This window comes from Phyllobates terribilis, unplaced genomic scaffold (genome assembly GCF_046119375.1).
Source record: "Phyllobates terribilis strain yellow unplaced genomic scaffold, ASM4611937v1 Scaffold_11__3_contigs__length_659146591, whole genome shotgun sequence".
Taxonomy (NCBI): Eukaryota; Metazoa; Chordata; class Amphibia; order Anura; family Dendrobatidae; genus Phyllobates; species Phyllobates terribilis.
Window position 1 is genome coordinate 91,103,161 of NW_027362771.1, and position 21,557 is coordinate 91,124,717.

The 21,557-nt window shown below is 45.0% G+C and overlaps 1 long non-coding RNA gene across 1 annotated transcript; it reads left to right on the forward strand.

Annotated features, from left to right (window-relative positions):
• Positions 1–16,978: 16,978 nt before the first annotated feature.
• LOC141165000 (uncharacterized) lies at positions 16,979–19,102 on the forward strand. The gene is made up of 3 exons (XR_012251023.1): positions 16,979–17,202; positions 17,319–17,533; positions 17,935–19,102. It is a non-coding gene; the product is annotated as an uncharacterized lncRNA (long non-coding RNA).
• The last annotated feature ends 2,455 nt before the right edge of the window (positions 19,103–21,557 follow it).

Here is a 21,557-nt window from a genome sequence, read left to right on the forward strand (position 1 = left end):
AATGGACCCCAAAATTTTTTGTGCAATTTCTCTTGAGCGCGCCGATACCCCATATGTGAGGGAAAACCACTGTTTGGGCGCACTGCAGGGTTCGGAAGGGAAGGAGCGCCATTAGACCTTTTGAATGTAAAATTTGTTTGAATAATTAGCAGATGCCATGTTGCATTTGGGGAGCCCCTGATGTGCCTAAACAGTGGAAACCCCCCACAAGTGACACCATTTTGGAAACTAGACCCCTTAGGGAACTTATCTAGATGTGTGGTGAGCACCTTGAACCCCAAGGTGCTTCACAGAAGTTTATAATATTGAGCTATAAAAATAAAATTTTCACATTTTTCCCACAAAAACATTTTTCATCCCTTAATTTTGCATTATCATAAGGGTAATAGGATAAATTGCACCATGAAATTTGTTGTGCAATTTCTCCTGAGTACGCCAATACCCCATATGTGAGGGAAAACCACTGCTTTGGTGTACGGCAGGGTTCGGAAGAGAAAGGAGCGCTATGTTGGCTGGGATAGGTTGCAGACACCATGTCACATTTGAAGAGTCGCTGACATGCCGAAACAGCAGAAACCCCCACAAGTGACCCCATTTTGTAAACTAAACCTCTCATCTAGGGAAGTAGTGAGTATTTTTTAATTTTTTAATTTATACCATTGGGCAGTGAAAAAAGCATAATTATATTTTTACCACAAAAAAAATGTTTTACCCTCAGATTTTACATTTTCACACAGGGCAATGGGTAAAAATGGTGCCGAAATGTGTCACACAATTTCTTCTAAAAGTGGCAATACCCCATATGTGGCTATATCGTACCGCTCAGCCATACGGTGAGATCTGCGGGGGGGGGGGGGGGCGCTATTTGACAATTGGAGAACAAATTATTGCAGAATAGGCATTTGGATTTGGGAGCACAAAATTTTCTGAATTTCTTTTGGGGGGCAAGGGCCATTTCGCTTTTCCAGAGCCTTTCTGCTACCAGTAACTTGGAAGTCCCTTATATTTTTAACAGATGACGGACTTGAGTGGGGACGTGCTTTTTTTGAGGACTGAGTTGAAGCTTTTATTGGGAACATTTTACGCAACATTTATCCGGCGCTCTAGGCTGAGCACTTACATCAGGGTTTCCATCTAAATTTCCAAGTGTTGTAATTCAGATGAAACCCCTGCGGGATCCATTCACTGTAATGAGGCAGCAGAGTTACTCTGGACTCCGTCTGGCCTCTGTTTAGCGGTGTCCTTTTTTTCTGAAGTGCACAAAACTGGCCAACCGCACTTTTATGCACGCCTAAAACAAATGACACCGTGGGATCACAGGCCAGATGGCATCCACAGTGGCCTATATCTGCCTCATTACAGGGAATCTTCCGTCATGGGTTCCGTCTGAATCACGTATTTCAGAGATTTACACGGAAACTCTGGTGTAAGCGCTCAGTGCAGAGCGCAGGATAAATGTGGGCAGAGCCTTACTGCGATCTTTGGGAGACATAATAAACAAATCAGTAGCAGGTGAAGAATTGGTTTTATTTATTTTTTACGCCGTTCCCCGTGCGGTATAAGTGATGAGATTACTTTATTCTTCGGGTCGGTGCGATTACAGAGATACCAGATTTATATCGGGTTTTTATGACTGACAGCTGTCACACACTAAGACGCTTTTTTTTGTAAAATCTAGTTTTTGCATCGCCATATTTTGAGAGCTATAATTTTTCCATATTTCAGCCGACAGAGTCATGTGACAGCTTGTTTTTTGCGAGACGAGTTGACATTTTTACTGGTACCATTTTTGGGTACGTGACATTTTTTGATCGCTTTCTATTCCGTTTTATGTGAGGTAAAATTAACAAAAACCAACAATTCAGGAATTGTTTGAGGTTTTTTTTTATGCCGTTCTGCGTGTGGTAAAAGTGATCAGGCAGCATTATTCTTCGAGTCAGTACGTTTACAGCGATACTACACTTACTGTATATTTTTTTTATGTTTTGGCGCTTTTACACAATAAAACAATTTTATAGAAAAAATATTTTTTTTGCATTGCTTTATTCTGAGCGCTATAACTTTTTTATTTTTCGGCTGATGGAACTGTATGGTGGCTTTTTTTTGTGGAACAAGATGACGTTTGCAGCGGTACCATTTTTATTTCCATTTTGCTTTTTGATCGCATTTTTTTCCACTTTTTGTTTGGCGATATGATGAAAACATATTTTTTTGCTCCGTTTTTTATTTATTTTTATTATGGTGTGCACAGAAGGAGTTAATTAGTGTGACAGTTTTATAGATCGGGTTGTTTCGGACGCGGCGATACCAAATATGTGTACTTTTTTTGGTTTTGCATAAATATACGGATTTATTGGTTTAATATTTTATTTATTTATTTTTATTTATTTTGTGATTTTTTTTTTAACAGTTTAAAAACATTTTTATTTACATTTTTACTTAGTCCCTGTATGGGACATTAATTTTTATTTTTCTGATCACTGATCTCATGTAATGTAATAGACATGTATTACATTACATGAGATCTTTGCTGACTGTTTCACAGTCAGTGTGTCCTGCCAGGCTTCAGCTGCAGGCTGAGCCAGGCAGGACACCATATATGGCAGATCTGGAGGCGGTCATGTGACCTCCAGCTGCCATAGCAACGCCAGGTCCTGGAAGGTATAAGGGGGCCGTCGGAGAGGTAAGTGGACGACCCCCTCTCCTCCTGCTGTCTTCTATATGCCGCGATAACTATAGATCGCGGCATATAGAAGACAGCAAAGGGTTAACATCACTGGGACCTGATCCAATCAGGTCCAGATGATGTTCCCTGTCAGAGCTAACGCTCTGCACCGGAATCGCAGCGCTTGCAGGACCCTGGGGGTCCTGAGCGCTGCGAGACCACCCACCGTTTTTAAACGTCGGCGCTGCACAGAGCCCAGCAAGCGCCGACGTTTATCTACAGTGGGCCGTTTGTTAAAGGACCTGTGGCAAGAGCCACTGAAAAACCCGGGTTGGAGGGAGGAGGCCGCCCCACTGCCTTCTGTAGCCTCCTCCAAGAAATGAAGGCCCTCCCAGGTTTTACTTAATCTGCCTTAGCCAGATAGCCTGACCAGGTCAATTCTCACCTTCATTGTCTGTGACTGCAATGCATTTCAATGGGTTTAATAGGTCTCTGCACATATTCTGGGGATATACAACATCCCTCATATACAATCCCAGTCACTGCCTCACAAGGGGTTAAGGGCCAAAACTGCAGACTTAAATTGCAACTACGGGTCATAATGACTTATCTATTTATTATTTAATTAGCTTACTTATACACTGTGTGCAGAATTATTAGGTAAATGTGTATTTCGATCACATGATACCTTTTATACATGTTGTCCTACTCCAAGCTGCATAGGCTTGAGAGCCAACTACCAGTTAAGTAAATCTGTTGATGTGCATCTCTGTAATGAGGAGGGGTGTTGACTAATGACATTAACACCCTATATAAGGTGTGCTTAATTATTAGGCAACTTCCTTTCCTGTGGCAAAATGGGTCAGAAGAGAGATTTGACGGGCTCTGAAAAGTCTAAAATTGTGAGATGTCTTGCAGAGGGATGCAGCAGTCTTGAAATTTCCAAACTTTTGAAGCGTGATCACCAAACAATCAAGCGTTTCATGGCAAATAGCCAACAGGGTTGCAAGAAGCGTGTTGGCCAAAAAAGGCGCAAAATAACTGCCCATGAATTGAGGAAAATCAAGCGTGAAGCTGCCAAGATGCCATTCGCCACAAGTTTTGCCATATTTCAGAGCTGCAACGTTACAGGAATATCAAAAAGCACAAGGTGTGCGATACTCAGGGACATGGCCAAGGTAAGGAATTCGAAAAACGACCACTTTTGAACAAGAAACATAAGATAAAACGTCAAGAATGGGCCAAGAAATATCTTAAGACTGATTTTTCAAAGGTTTTATGGACTGATGAAATGAGAGTGACTCTTGATGGGACAGATGGATGGGCCAGAGGCTGGATCAGTAAAGGGCAGAGAGCTCCACTCTGACTCAGATGCCAGCAAGGTGGAGGTGGGGTACTGGTATGGGTTGGTATCATCAAAGATGAACTTGTGGGACCTTTTCGGGTTGAGGATGGAGTGAAGCTCAATTCCCAGACCTACTGCCAGTTTCTGGAAGACAACTTCAAGCAGTGGTACAGGAAGAAGTCGGCATCGTTCAAGAAAAACATGATTTTCATGCAGGACAATGCTCCATCACATGCATCCAACTACTCCACAGCGTGGCTGGCCAGTAAAGGTCTAAAAGAAGAAAAAATTATGACATGGCCCCCTTGTTCACCTGATCTGAACCCTATAGAGAACCTGTGGTCCATCAAAATGTGAGATCTACAGGGAGGGAAAACAGTACACCTCTCGGAACAGTGTCTGGGAGGCTGTGGTGGCTGCTGCGTGCAATGTTGATCGAAAACAGATCAAGCAACTGACAGAATCTATGGATGGAAGGCTGTTTAGTGTCATCATAAAGAAAGGCGTCTATATTGATCATTAATTTTTTTGGTTTTTGTTTTTGCATGTCAGAAATGTTTATTTCTAAATTTTGCGCACTGATATTGGTTTACCTGGTGAAAATAAACAAGTGAGATGGGATTATATTTGGTTTTTATTAAGTTGCCTAATAATTCTGCACAGTAATAGTTACCTGCACAAACAGATATCCTCCTAAGATAGCCAAATCGAAAAAAAGCCCACTCCAACTTCCAAAAATATTAAGCTTGGATATTTATGAGTCTTTTGGGTTGATTGAGAACATAGTTGTTGATCAATAATAAAAATAATCCTCTAAAATACAACTTGCCTAATAATTCTGCACACAGTGTATAGCACCATCATATTCCACAGTGTTGTACAGAAAATGTTATCACTGTTATTGTGGCTCACAAACTAAATTTCTCATTTTGTAAAAGAGTATCTTAAAATGGAAAAAATACAGTGACATGCGAGCTGTTCCAATGGAAGCTTCAGATGAACTTTACTGTTCATTAACCTCATGGGCCACGTTGTATTTGGTCCCATGAATGGATCTTCTGGTAGATCAGTTTAATTGTGCCACAATTGACTGGTAAATTGACTGGTGTCTCTTCGTTGGGTTACTTTGTCCTTCCTTCCACAAATGCCACCATTCAACTGTATCCAGTGGACTTTTAAAGGGATCCGTCAGGGTTCCCTAAGATTTTACCGCAAGACTAGTGCCATATGCTACTATTCTTGCCAATAAATATGATGTTATTGCTAATGAAACTTTCAATGCAAATATGAACATAGCCTAACCGTACAGAATGTGATGATTTTGATACAGACACGCATTCTTGGAATATCATGGTGTCATCTTAAATTACTTCACAGAATTGAGACTGAACATTTTTTCAGTAAGGTCCCCTTTAAATCTCATTATATGAACATGCTTGGTTTATGTGCCGGCTGAGTTTTCAAAGCATAAAAGTAGCAATAGGTCACACTTTTGCAGTTGAGGCCAAAATAGTGAGCCTTACATTGGAGGTATTCATTGGGTGTATTCTCCAACGTATACTTCTGATGTAAATCTATGAATACATATTAACAGAGCTAAAGTGGTTCATACACCTTAGACAGCAGGAGTGGCTGAAGGTTCATTTCGTCTACAGTTATTTTGCCCAACTCTCCCAATACACATGAACGCACGCCATATCATCCATATATTTTCAACAGGGTCTAAGTGGTAAAGTTTCTCCTTAGAGTGACAGCAAAGCAGGTGTGAGGAGACTTATAGGACATACAATGCGCCCTGGGTGAAAGTATACAAATAGCTGGCTCACAGAGGAAGCATCTTATAGAGTCCGGTTCATGTTATAATAATTTACCGCATGAAGAAGCAAAATGCTTGTTGGTTGGGTGAAATGATCTTTTGTACTGCGCAAAAGATCATGGTTCTCAGCAGCACATCATCCTGTTTAAACAGGACTTGCACTGCCGAGAACAATGGCAATCGATGTGCACTTAAAGATCTTTATTAATTCAGTTGTAAGCATATTATTATGCAGTCTGCTTGTCTATACAGGCTATTAAATGATTGCCAATTGGTAAATATTTAACAGATTTGTGCTTTTAAAATGCTCCAAATAGGGTAATGTGAACAGCTCCTTAGGATATAAAGCCACACCATTTTCTCCAAATGGAAAAAAAGACCTCCATTTGCAGACAGCTGTTTCAGCTGCCCATCCTGCCCATCCCTTCCCATCCTGCAAAGTTGGAGACAGTTTGGCTGGGTAAGAGTCCTTCAATCAAGGTTCCAACTTCCAAGGGGTAAAGTTTCTCTCTATGGAGATCGCCAAGCTAGAGTAGGGACATATACAGGCTATGTAATGCTCTCTAAGGAAAAGGTATGCAAATAGCCACTTCCCTAATAAAGAGAACAGAGCCTCTGGTGCAGTGGCGTACATAGGAATCATGGGGCCCCATAGCAGAAGTTCTAATTGCCCCCCCAGGAAAAAAAAAAAAGTAAATAATTGTTGGGGTCACAGAAGAGCAGATCTCACATTCCATCCTTTACATAGTAATTTTTCTCCTGCTGAAGTCCTAGATTCCCCTTTCATTGCCCCATAAAGTATGATGCCAATAAAAGTGCCCCTAAGCACAGCATGATATCCCCATGGTGAATTCTTCCACATTCACAGTATAATGACCCTACTGTACCCCACCTCAACTCCCAAGGCAAAGTATGGTGACCCCAACACAGTATAATCCCCCAACTGTGACCCCCACACAGTCCTCCATGCAGTATAATGGGCTTACATACAGTATAATGGCCCCACAATCCACAGAGTATAATGCACTCGCCATGTTCCTCCACACAGTATAATGCACTCTCAGTGGTCCTCCACACAGTATAAGCCACTCGCCATGGTCCTCCACACAGTATAAGACACTCGCCATGGTCCTCCACACAGTATAAGCCACTTGCCATGGTCCTCCACACAGTATAAGACACTCGCCATGGTCCTCAACACAGTATAATGCATCCGGTGGTGCTGTACGCAGTATAATGCAGCCCTCCATAGGGTAAAATGCAGTCTCCACCATAGCGTAAAAAATATTCAGCCCCCAGTACAACAGTTTTATCAGTACTCACTGAATTATAAATAAATACATACTTACCGCTCCTCGTTCCCCCTGCTTCAGTCTTTGCAGCGCGTCTCTGTCATCACCTCAGCAGCTGCCAGCTCCAGTGTCTGATAGAGCGTGGAGCGTCATCACGCCGCTACGTCAGACGCAGAGGAGGAATGGTGGGAGAGAGAGTGTCACATGACGTACCCTCGTCCATCACTGCTTTAAGGCAGGGCCAGCTCCAGGTTTTCGTGGGCCCCGGTCGAAAGAGTCTCAGTGGCCCCTTTAATACATATCACGATTCATGATGCTCAGATACGGCAGAGAAATATAGGTATACAACACAGGGCCCAGGCTGTCCTCTCATCCTTCACATATGCAAACATGCACATATACAGTACCCAGACATGCACACTTGCACGCAGTACGTAGACATGCACACAGAATGCGGACATGCACACGCACACAGTAAGCAGACATGCACACAAACACAGAACGCAGACATGCACACGCACACACAGTAGGCAGATGCGTCACCCCAGGCCTGGATGCCACAAATATTAAAGGCTGTGTCTGAGAGCAGGAGGGAGGTTCCCTGGTTAGGGACAATTAGCATACAACACCTCCTGTCCCAGGCCAGTAGGGGGAGCTGGCTGCCCCTATAAAAGCTGGAACTGGGGGCAGGGTTAGAGAGAATTGGACAACCTAGCTCAGGACTGAGACTAGTCCCAGATAAGGAGGGACAGTTCAGCTGTAGCTGAGGAGTCCGTGAGGCAGAGGAGAAACTGCAAGCCAGGGACAGAGGCGACGAGAGCCGGTCCTGGCTAAGAGAACCACACAACTGGACATTGGGGTCCGAGGCTGTCAGGGTTGTAAGCCCAGCAGCAGAGAACCAACCCACGAGGGATTTCAGGTCCCTTGGCCTAAGAAGCCTGGAGGCTCCGCCACACAGAGGGACCAGTACAGCGAGGAGAAAGCAAAAGGTACCCAAGGCCCGAGTCGCAAGCCATACAGGCGAGAAGTACACGGCCAGCTCAGAGACGTGGGCTATTACACCACGAAGAGGGGGATAGTCAGAAAGAGCATAGAGATAGGCCTACACACTCACCCTGACCAGTGGGTGGGGACCAGTGGGGCTCGCCCGAATGCTCTCAGACACCCAGGCCCATTCCTAACCGGTACTACTGTTGGGTCATTAATAATACTTACAATAAAGACCCTGGACTGTTTGAAGCGGACTCTGAACTCTTACTATTGCGGCCTGCACTATCACCCCCAGCATCCACCTACACTGCCCTGAGGCTACACTCTTCCCGTGGGGAGTTATCCTACCAATGTGCTGCACACCAACACCAGCCTCAGCGGTCTGCCTTGCAGCGGCGGTTATCCCTGACCACAATCCACGGGTGGCGTAGTCGGACATTCAAAACACTGATAAATAGACTGCCACAATTTGGTCTGACCACCCTGAGCCACGGGATCGGGTTGCCACTACTACCCCCATCAGCACCGTACACCAGAAGGCCCGGTTCCGGGTACCCCACGGCCCAGGGGGCGAGTCAGCTTTTGGCGTAGTCGGCAGGATTGTGACCAACCCGCCACAAACGGGTATTGCGTGCCTGAAAAAGACTTTAAACTTACCTGAGTGAAGTTTTTCCCGCCAATCGGAGCCGTATCCCGCCATCGGGCGCCATCTTCGGGACGCCGCGCGGGAAGAAGAGGGGCGTGGACGTCAAAAACGCGCGAGACCTGAAGCCCCGCCCTACGCTGAGACGCTGCGCAAGGTCCTGGAAGGAGATCCAGCGGACGCCGACGTCATCACTGTTATAGCAGAAGATGAGGCCCCTTAAGTTCAAAGGCCCCATCTATGCTATATAAGTCTGAAAGTTACTTTAGGTCAAAAAACACCAGCTATGAATGTTCCTTCTTGAATCAATAATGCGTCCTTGCCAGTCATCAGAATGTATCTGATTTAATGTGTCTAATTCAATGTGTCCGATTGAATGTTTCAACACAAGCACGAGAATAGAAGTTAGTCTTTGTGTGCTAAAATTGTATAATCAAACCATATATGGTAAATCCGTTTCCTGCCTTCAGAGTGAATATAAAACCCATGCTTTGTAATAAAGTTTAGATCTTGTTTGACACACATCCTGTCCTGTGTCTCACGCTCTCTCCGATATCGTAATCCAAAGAATAGAAGACTCAGAATGCAGTGACGACAGCTGACGCCTCGAACAGGGACCTTGAGTTAATCTACCCAGGGGTGCTCGACCGGTCCGAGACATGGGACGAGTGAAGCTCTCTGTTGGTGATATATACAGCGCTGAGGTAAGAATAACTGCTATATTCTACCTAATTATATCACTGCATAGAAGAGACTCCCTCACCATCGAGCGGTCGGCTCCCAGGTAATTCACAGATTGTTGTCTGGCTCAGGTCCCTTTGAACCAGTAGAATCCCCTCAGATCAGTCCTGCCTTCTATCCTTTGGAGAATTTAAGAATGAAAGTATGGATCCGATGATTGTGGTGTGGATGTGTCCCGGGATTGATGTTTTTGGTCTGTTTTTCTGGTTGGCGTATAAGTCCTAGAGAGGCTAGTAGTGGAATGGTTCAGAAACCTTTGTGGCCCATTGTCTAAGTGACCATTGTCTAAGTGACTGAGGAGTTTCTTCTAGGTGAGGAGAACCAAAAGAATGGGGAACCAAAATGCTAAGGAAGGCATTATAGCCAAAGACTTAGTAGTACGCAGAGAAGGGAAACAGGCACTGATTGGTATTGACAAAATATTGTGTAAAGCGGGAATGAATGAGAATGGAGAGATGAATGGAGAGAAATGGAAATCCTTCTTTAACTCCTATCATGGATGGCTGAAAGACAAGGGTCTGTTAGGGACAGTAGATGTATGGATGAATGCATGCGCTTATTTTGAAGGAAAGATTGAAGAATTAGGAGACGGACGTTACAGACTGACAAAAACCGGAATGACAGATTTTCCTCCCTGTCCGCTCCCGACGTCACCCCCACCCCAGTACCAGAATTCCCAGGAACCCAAATGTTGGGTTTGCCCCAGATGTGGACAGCAGAACCCCTTGACAGTAGACATCTGTGTGGCATGTGGAGGAACGAGACCCCACCCAGCTAGACAATTCCCAATGAGGACGGTAGTTGTGCCAGGAGCACCGGGAGCAGCAGCAGCAGTAGGGGGGGATGCAGTTGTTCCAGGTCAGGAAGCTCGCACAATGTTAATGTATAGACCATGGAGTCTTTCAGAGCAGTTGGCGTTGATCTCCCAACTGCCAGATCCGTCCCAGTCCCCTATGGGTTTCGCTAGAATGATCACCATCATACAGGATACGTACCATGCCACTAGAATAGATCTGCAAGGGGTAATTAAGGGGAAATTGGCAGATGAAGCTCGGTATGACAGACTGACGGACGAAACTTATAAACAATATGACAGTAGAACAGGTCCTGATGTAGCGGAGGCTAATGATGCAGCAGCCGGGGTTCTGTATGTAAAAGCGTTGGTAAAAGCATGTAAAGACATGCAAGCAGAAAAGCAAGTTACACTAGAAGATAGAGTGCAAGGGAAGGAGGAAGATCCTAAGGATTATTTCTATGCATTAAAGAAAACCTGGTCAGAAATGGGGTTCAACCCCGGGAATAAGACTAGTGAGAGGGTATTAGCAAGTGCTTTCATGAATGGACTAAAGAAAGAGATTGCAGAGAAGGTAAAAGCCAGTAGACCGGACTGGAGATCAGTGAAGGCAGAAGATTTAGCTAGAATAGCTCAGGGGGCACAACATGACATAGCGCAGGCAAAAAGAGCTGCCAGAATACATATAGTAGAGACGACCCCCAGAAACAACAGAGGCAGAGGACGGACTGAAGGAGGAGGACAGAAACTGTGTAAGGATGTAAAAAGCCAGGACATTTTAGAAAGAACTGTAGGACCAACCCGTATCCAAATGCTCAGAGTACGGGTCCTCCAGCCGACCAAACAACGCCCCCATAGGATGAGGGTAGCTTGCACATGAACCCCCTCATCTCCTTACCCCCAACTCCCAGTTGTACAGTGCAGGTGAACCTACCAGGGGGACATGAAATCGATTTCCAAGTAGATACAGGGGCCGACAATTCAGTAATTATGGAAGGTGATTGGCCATATACGGACACTGATTTTTCACATCATGTCATTGCCACCCCCTTCAATTCCCCGTCTGTCCTGCTCCCTGTCACTAAGAGAATTCCCCTGCAAATTCAAGGAGCTACTGTACATAGCCAGCTCATGGTATCGCCCCGAGGCCAATGTAATCTATTGGGAAATGATGTGTTGTCCCAATTACAAGCACATATAGAGTATCATCCTGATGGCACTGTCACCATGACCCCAGGTTTAAAACCAAGCACCCTTTGCAAAATTATGAAACTAGATATTGCCAGCATAGAAGAGACAAATGAGTTTCCCCTGATATTAGAGCATGCTGTACCACATGATTTTTGGGCCTCAGACAAAACAGATGTTGGTAGGTTAAGAGTTCAACCAGTAATGGTGAAATTAAAACCAGGAGCCATCTTACCTCAACAGAGGCAGTATCCCCTTAGCTCAGCTCAGGAGAATGCCATAGCCCAGCAAGTCCAAAAATTACTACACAGGGGAGTCCTAGTCAAAACCCAGTCCCCTTGCAACACTCCCCTGTTCCCAGTAAAGAAAAAGAGCGTGCCAGGACAACCAGCCGCATATAGAATGGTCCATGACCTCCGGTTGGTTAACAAAGCCACAGAACTTCTAACACCAGTTGTGCCCAACCCGCATACTCTTCTGTCACAGATACCTTCTAACTCTCTTTGCTTTTCAGTGGTCGATTTGGCAAATGCATTTTTCAGTGTACCATTACATCCTGACTGCCAGTACCTGTTTCCTTTCACGTTCCAGGGCAGTCAATATACATGGACAGTGTTGCCACAGGGTGCCCAGAATTCACCCACAATGTACACTGCAAGTCTGCAGGAAATACTGGAGGGATGGTCTGAAACACATATCATTGTTTTGCAATATGTCGATGACCTGCTCATTTGTGCCCCCTCCAGGAAACAATGTCATAGTGCAACTATATCGCTTATGTTGTTTCTCTATCACGCTGGCTGCAAGGCATCGAAAGATAAGCTTCAGTTTTGTAAATCTTCAGTCACCTTTTTGGGACATTGCATTACACCAGGAGCTCGTCATTTAACAAATGCACGTAAACTAGCAGTACAGGCATTCACCGTCCCCATTAATGTTGCAGCCCTCAGAACTTTTCTTGGACTTGTTTCCTATTGCAGACAGTGGATTCATGCCGTCTCTGTTTTAATGCAGCCCCTCTATGACTGTCTTACCCCAACACCTTTTGTACTAACACCAGAGGCAATAGACTGTTTTTATTCTCTCAAGAACCGTATTTTGGCCGCTCCAGCTTTGGGTACCCCTAATTATGAGCTCCCATTTACTCTGTACCTTCATGAGCAAGCTGGACATGCAGCAGGAGTTTTAACTCAAACACACGGTGACAATCAGAGACCTGTTGCCTATTTTAGTGGCAGATTAGATGCGGTAGCCAGAGGTGCACCATCCTGTGTACGTGCTCTGCATGCTGTTGGACTATTACTCCACAAATCCGCAGACATTGTTCTTGACCACCCGCTCACCGTGCTAACACCTCATGATGTCTACACTATATTGAATCAAGTGCAACCCGCTCACCTCTCAGCAGCACGTCATCTTAGGTTACAATGTGCACTGTTAATGCCTCCCAATGTTTCTTTACAGAGGTGTACTACCCTGAATCCAGGAACTTTGTTACCTCTCTCGGATCTAAAGGAGGGGTCAGGTACTGTGCTTTATAAGGAAGATCCAAGAGAGGAAGTTCCTCATGACTGTGTACAAATGATGGCACAAGAAACGGCAGGTTTACCTACTGTATTTGAACATGAATTACAAAATGCAGATTTTTAATTTTTTGTAGATGGATCCCGTCATCAGGACGATTCAGGTACTTTCCATACTGGATATGCAGTTGTCTCCCTCAATGCAGTAATCAAGGCAGAACCAATGCTCCCACACCAGTCGGCTCAAGAAGCCGAACTTAGGGCCCTAACCGAGGCCTGTAAACTAGCGGAAGGTAGTATTGTTAACATTTACACAGATTCTGGGTACGCATTCGGTATATTGCATGATTTTGGTCCAATATGGAAGTCAAGAAGTTTCCTGACGGCAGCAGGACACCCCATTAAGAATGCTGATGCGGTCCAGCAGTTAATTGATGCGCTACAACTACCCAAACATGTAGCTGTCATAAAGGTAAGAGCACATACCAGATGCACCGACCAGGTAAGCAGAGGAAACGCGATGGCAGATGCAGCGGCAAAAACAGCAGCCTGTAAGCCGCAACAAGGGTCAACAGTACGTCAGATAAGTGCCCCTAAAAACCCCTTTGTGTCGGAGGACATCTTATCCCAAATGCAGGCTCAGGCTCAAAAGGAGGAGGTTGATAAGTGGTTAAAGGAAGGTGCATGCCTGAATGAAGCAAATGGGGTATGGGGGAAAGGGACACGACGATGCCTTCCAAGGGCACTGTACCCAGCAGCTGCCCAGATACTACATGGGCCGACACACCAATCTAAAACGGGTGTGATGAGTGTGATGCAGAAACATTGGGTGGCACCAGGATTCTCCACCTGTTTTGAAAACCTGGTACAAGGGTGCATGATATGTGCTACACATAATCAGGGTAGAGTAGTTAAAACACCACCCAAACACACCCCCCGGCCCCTCTATCCATTCCAGAGACTGCAAATTGATTATATTCAGCTGCCAAAGTCAGGATCATGGGAATATGTGTTGGTCTGTATTGATTTGTTCTCAGGATGGCCAGAGGCTTTCCCGATTGCCAAAGCCACGGCTGCGGCAACCGCAAAGAAACTGCTTGCGGAGGTGGTCTGCAGGTATGGGGTACCAGAGGTAATTGAGAGTGACAGAGGTACACACTTCACAGGTGAAATAATGAATGAAGTCATGTCAGCTCTAGGAATTCAACAAGCATTCCACACCCCATATCACCCGCAAAGTAGTGGAAAAGTGGAAAGACTGAATGGGACATTGAAATTAAAAATTCAGAAAGCCATGGCTGAGACAGGAAAACCATGGCCGGACTGTTTACCGCTTGCTCTGTTTTCAGTAAGATACACGCCTAATAGAAAGACTGGACTCTCTCCATATGAGATATTGTTTGGCAACATACCCAGCCTAGGGTTTTTCTATCCGCAAGCATTAGAAATTAACAACCATGTGCTAAGTTCCTACGTGAGGGCTTTACACAAAAAGATTAAGCAAGTACATGATAATGTCTTCAGTTCTCTTCCAGATCCAGATCAAGACTCTAGCAGCCATACGCTGCAACCTGGAGACTGGGTGGTTATAAAAAGACACGTGAGGAAAAGCCTAGATCCACGGATTGACGGACCCTTTCAAGTTCTGCTGACCACAAGTACAGCCGTTAAGCTAGAGGGAAAAGAGACCTGGATCCACGCATCCCATTACAAAAAGATACTAGGAGAACCAGCGGACAAAGAATGATGACATTGTTTATACTTACCTGCATACTTACAACCACAGGTGCATGGACTAGGTTGAGCGCCACAGATGGAGATGACAATAGATTCATTAAACACCATCTTGCTCTAATCGATGGACTAAAGGAGCAAAACCAGACCATTGCTAATTGTTGGATATGTACACATGCCCCTGTGACGTCCACTAGCATACCCTTTCTCGCTGTTCCAGTCTCATGGGAAGAGATAAACTTTTGGGTGAACTGTTCAGATACTTTGGCCAATAATTCCACACAGAGATTTTCCTTTCTAAATCCCGCAAATTGGTTTAAAGGTATCGGTGGGTGGTTGGCTGGTATAGTGCAAGCTATTTTACAGGTTTTGCTAATGTGTCTTGCGGTTTATTTGGTTTTTAAGCTTTTTCTAATGTGTATTCAGCGGTGTACTATAAGGAAATATAGAGAAACATATTGATAAATGAAGGAACAAAAGGATGGAATGTTATAGCAGAAGATGAGGCCCCTTAAGTTCAAAGGCCCCATCTATGCTATATAAGTCTGAAAGTTACTTTAGGTCAAAAAACACCAGCTATGAATGTTCCTTCTTGAATCAATAATGCGTCCTTGCCAGTCATCAGAATGTATCTGATTTAATGTGTCTAATTCAATGTGTCCGACTGAATCTTTCAACACAAGCACGAGAATAGAAGTTAGTCTTTGTGTGCTAAAATTGTATAATCAAACCATATATGGTAAATCCGTTTCCTGCCTTCAGAGTGAATATAAAACCCATGCTTTGTAATAAAGTTTAGAGCTTGTTTGACACACATCCTGTCCTGTGTCTCACTCTCTCTCTCAGATATCGTAATCCAAAGGATAGAAGACTCAGAATGCAGTGACGACATCACCGAGCGACGCAAGGTCCTCGCCCAGAGCATCGCGAGCGGAGCCGCGGCCTACAGAAGAGGATCGCCGGAAGGTAGGCCACGGTTAACTAGGGGGGAGGAAGATGTCGGACGCGGAGGGACCCTCTACCACCAGCGTAGCCGCTGCAGCTGTGATGCCGTTTTCCATGCCCTATATCCCCGGAGCGGCCTGGCTGCCACAGTATGCCGGCGAGTCGCATACCTTGGGCGACTTTAAAGAACGGCTGTATAGCCTGTTCAAAGTTTATCCCCTGAAAGAAGAACAGAAAGTAAGCATACTGATAGGGCAGTTAACTGGTGCGGCCCAGCGGGAGGTAAAGTCTTGGACAGCTGAGGAGAAAAGGACTGTAAGGGGACACCTTTGATACCCGTACCTCAGCAGAAATCAAAATGCGGTTCTATGGATGTAAGCAGCGAGCTCAAGATAGCATCAGAGATTATGCCCTAAATTTACAGGAAACCTTGGGGGCAATTAAGCAAGCTGACCCTGGCAGCGTGCAGGATCCAGATAAACTATTGACTGATCAGTTCATAGAAGGTTTGCTGTCCAGCGCCCACAGAACCCAGCTGCGCCTCATGGCCCTACAGAACCCCGATTTGACTTTTGCGCAGTTCAAAGATAGGGCCATCCGGGTGCTCCGAGAACCCGCACCAGGTGGCGCTGTAGCTTCCCGGCGCCCTGCCATCACTTACCACCAGGGGGCGGCGCCCTACCCCCAGACCTTGTGGGGGCTGATGCGCAGGCAACCCATCCCCGCCTGCAAACCTGCACCATCAGGTCCAAGAACTAACAAAGAGTGTTGCTGCATTGACCAGGACCATACAGTCGTTACAGATGGACCCGTCAGGACCAATCAAGCTGGCTTCAAGTCCGGAGGATGTCCTGTGGCGTCGACAGAGGAGGATCCCGTCGTTCAGAGGGAGGCCCACCGACCGTTACACTGAGGATGGACAGCCGATTTGCCGCCGTTGCAGCCAGCCGGGACACGTAGCCAGGTACTGTACTTTAACACTAGAACTACTGATGGAGTCATTTTGACTCCTTTCGTTTTTTATTTCTCTTCTGTGACTACATTTTTCAGAATTCCGGCTTGAAACTCGGTGACTTTTCCTCAAATATGATGTGAAAAAAGATTTTGTGAGAATAAATAATTTTGGTGAAAAATTTGCGCGTTTTTTTCAAAATTTACCAAGAACTACTGAAGGGAGTCATTTTGACTCCCTACTATATTTTGAGGTCCTTTTGTCACTAAATGTTGCTATAAAGTTTTGTGCATAATTTTTTCACTCTGTCTTATTTACCCTGATGTTCATATAGATGTAGTTCAATTTACATGTCAACTTTTCACATTTTCCTTGTGTTTTACCTGCTTGTATTACTGTGTAATGCTGAACAAAATAGCTTGTTTACTCTAGGCTCTTATCTTATGCTAATGAAGGGTGGTGTTTTTCTAAGGTCCTAGCAGGAGACAGTATTCTGGATAGTAACTTTACTTTCAGTTCAGCTGAAGAGACAAAGAGAACAGACGCAGACATACGAGCTCTGAAGACTCATACAGGTATGAATTGTTATGAAATAGTTTATCTGTCTGTCAACTGATTCAGCCCACCTACTTTTGAAGGTGGCAGAACAGTTATTATTTCTTTTAGGTTTCATTTCATTTCTATTTTTCAGCAGGGAACTATATAGAATTATGGAATTTGTGAGGAATATGGAGAGAAGACGTTTGATAAAGCCTCAGGATATTCTGGCTACTTTGCAATCCATACCGGAGGATGAATCGGAATCCGAATTGCAGGAACATGTATTTGATTCTGACAGTGATGAAGATTTCATTCCTCAGAACATATCAAGTGAATCTGAAGACTCAGAAGGAACAAATCCAGAAGGTAAGTAGTTATGTGTATTTATTTGTTCTTCCACACACTGAGTTAGGGCCTGTGCACACTAGCAGAATTCTGGCTGAATAGCCATCTGGATATTCTTGCCGCAATACAGGCCGTACCTGCCCGCTCATGCCTGAAGCTCCGCTCCGAACCCCGGGCTGGAGCCGCTGTCAGGGACAGAGCAGCGCTTGCTTACGCGCGAGCACGGCTCCGTCCCAGACAGCGGCTCCAGCCCGGGGTTCGGAGCGGAGCTTCAGGTTTGAAACTCCGCTCTGTACCTGAGCGGGCAGGTACGGGCCGGATTGTGGTGAGAATATCCGGTCGGATATTCCGCCGCTAATCCAGCCAGTGTGCACGGACCCTTACAAAACAAAAATTCTAAATATTCATCAACTTTTTTACAGATATTCCAAGCACATCAACTGGGGATCGGGCTCATGCAGTTATGTTGCCTCGTGACCATCCTCCTGGTCGTGGACAGAAAAAATCAGCAAAACGTCCCAGAAATGAAAGAACAACAGATAACGATGACGGCGAAGGTAATGCAACAACAAACACCAGAGAAGGCGAATCTGAAGGAATACTAGTTTCAGCGGATGGTATTCAATGGAAACCTGTTGAAATTGGAGAACACTTGCCTGGTAGGCGTGACAGCCAAAATATTCTTCGAGAAGCACCTGGCCCTACAGGATACGCCAGAAGAAATATCATTATCGATAGTCCTTTGAGCGCATGGCGTTTATTTTTTGATTCATATATATTGACACATATAAAGAACTGTACGCTTGCAGAAGCATGCAGGAACAATAATTTACAGTTTACTCTATCTGATGAGGAGCTAGATGCATTCATTGCGATATTCTATGCTCGTGGAATATCTGGCACGAACCGTCACTCGATTAGCAGTATTTGGTGTAATGACTGAGGAATACCGTTTTGCAAAGCGACAATGTCTAGGGACCGCTTTGTTGAAATTATGAGGTTTCTCAGATTTGATGAGAAATCTACTCGATCGGAGAGACTGCAAACGGACAAGTTTGCTCTATTTTCTACTGTGTGGGACAGGTTTATTGAAAATTGTATTGCGTGTTACAAACCTGGCCCATACATAACGGTGGATGAGCAACTTTTCCCAAGCAAAACTAGGTGTCCATTCACGCAGTACATGCCTTCCAAACCAGATAAATATGGCCACAAATATTGGCTAGCTGTTGATAAGAGGAGCAAATATCTGGCAAATGGCTTCCCTTATCTAGGCAAAGATGACACACGCTGTGCTGAGGACCGTTTAGCTGACCATGTGGTAATGAAGTTATTGGACCCGTTTTTGAAAAAAGGTCGCAATGTTACAACCGATAATTATTTTACTTCAGTAAAATTAGCTAAACAGCTAAAAAGCAAAGGAACAACCATCGTGGGAACACTGAACAAGATAAGGCTAGAAGTGCCTAAAGAAATAAAATCCATGAAAGAGGAATTGTACAACACTAAAGTGTTTAGAAATGAAGACAATTTTACACTTACAGTATATCAAGGAAAGCCCAACAAAAATGTTGTCATTTTGAGTTCCGTCCATCCAGATGTTGTTGTTGCGTCTGATTCCGCTAAAAAAACTCCAGAAACGGTAAAGTTTTACAGTGAAACAAAATATGGAGTAGATGTAGTGGATCAGATGGCACGAAAATATACCACACGAACATGCACAAGGAGATGGCCTGTTCATGCATTTGAAAATGCCTTAGACTTTGCGGGTATAAATGCATGGATAATATTCAAGGAGATTACCCACCAAAAAATGTCACGCAAGGCATTTTTGCAAAAGCTTGTGAGAGAGTTGAGTGGTCCTTATGTCACAGATAGGGAAAAGGGTTCCACGTCCCAAGTTTCTACATGCTCAGAAGTGATGGTTCAAACAAAATTTTGCCAGATCAAAGAAAAGTGCAAGAAAAATAGATCTGTCGGAAATTGTAAGACTTGTGGTAAGTCTTTGTGTGGGCAATGTACTGCCATAAATCAAAGGCAATGCCTAAAATGCGAAACACCAAATGTTTAGAAGGTGAATTCTGCGCCATATTTTCATTTTTATGCTCCTCCACCTACATTTTCTCTGCTTTTTGTTCTTCAGTTGTTGTTTATATGTGTGCACTTGAATAAAAAAAAATGTTTGAAAAACGTCTATTATAATTATTGTTATTTTCTGTAGAAAAATAAGAAAAGCAGAAAAAAAACAATCAAAAGCATTACTGTTGGATCTCACAATAATAATACATTACAAAAAATATAATTATTAATAAATAACCACAAATGAAACTCTAAAAATAAACGAAAACAAGCAAGGAGTCAAAATGACTCCTTTCAGTAGTTCTAGGCGGGGTCACGAGTCCAGTAGTCCTAGTGTTAAATGGGTCCGACCTGGGGCAGAGGGCCAACCCCCAGGCATAAGGTCATCAGGCCCGTCTAATTGGCGTGATAAGTACGTGGGGGGATGCCCAGTTTTACCCGTAGTGCTGGACAGTATCCCCATGAGTGCACTGCTGGAAACCGGGTCACAAGTAAATATCATCCCCTATGTACTTTTTAAGCAGTATTGGAGTGACACTGACATAACCCGCTATCCAGATAATGACTTGAGCATCATCGCCAGCAATGGCCAGCCCATGCCGCAGGTGGGGTTCAGAGACATGACCATTAAGATTGGTAAAGTTGAACTGCCGGCACAGGGAGTGATCATTGTGGACATTGACCGTCGAGAAAGTCACCCTAAAATAACCTTGGGTACTAACGTGATTGAAAATTGTCTTTCAGAAGTGATTGTAATTTTGCAGCAGGTGGCGATGAATGCGAGCTCCAGCCGACAAAGGGTCCTCCAGAAGGAGATAAGAGCCCTGATGAGACGGCAACAGGTAGAACTGTCTGGTGGTGAGATCGGTAGCGTGAGGATGAGCGACCCGTTCCCGATTGCCATGCCTCCCAAAAGTGAAATGATGATCTGGTGTCAGACTGCAATCGGGTTAAGAGGGAGAGACTACCAAGCCATGGTAGAACCCGTGTACTCAGACAGCAGGCCCACCATTTTGACTGCCCGGGGAGTGGTTGATGTCTGCCTTGGAAGGGTGCCCGTCCGGATCCTAAACATTGGGGAAAGGGAAGTACACTTGCCTCGGTACGCTACACTAGCCAAATTGTATACTGTTGAACACAATGCTGTCAGGGCCGTGGAACCCTTGCCTCCATCTCCCCAGGCGGAGGGTAATGGCTCCCAGAAACCCAAGGAGGACTGGTGCCAGAAACTCCACGTGGGTGCAGACTCCACTCCCTTGCACCAAAAACAAGGAGTCTACCGGGTGGTTCAGGAGTACGAGAGAATCTTTAGTAAGCACCCGCTAGACTTCCGTAGAGTGAAAGGGGTAGAACACCACATCCCCACGGGGAGCCACCCACCAATAAAAGAGATACAGACCTGTACCCCCCGCACACTATCAGAACACAAAGGGCATGCTGAGAGAAATGAAAGAAGCCGGGGTCATTAGAGACAGCTGTAGCCCCTGGGCAGCCCCCTTGGTTCTGGTAAAAAAGAAAGACGGTACTATGAGAATGTGCGTGGACTATAGACAAGTCAATCGTATCACCCATAAAGACGCATATCCGTTGCCTAGAATAGAGGAGTCTTTGGCCGCACTAAAATCAGCTAATTTCTTCTCTACTTTGGACCTTACTAGCGGGTACTGGCAGGTTCCTGTGGCAGAGGCTGACAAGGAGAAGACCGCCTTCACCACCCCGATGGGATTAAGTGAATTCAACTGTATGACATTCGGGCTCTGCAATGCACCCGGGACCTTCCAGAGGCTGATGGAATGCTGTCTAGGGCACCAAAACTTTGAGACGGTCCTACTTTACCTGGACGACATGATTGTATATTCAAAGACTTACGAGGACCATCTAAAGCACCTGGCCGAGGTGTTCGAAGCCCTGGCAGGCTTTGGCCTGAAGGTGAAGCTCTCAAAGTGTCACCTGTTGAAACCGAAGG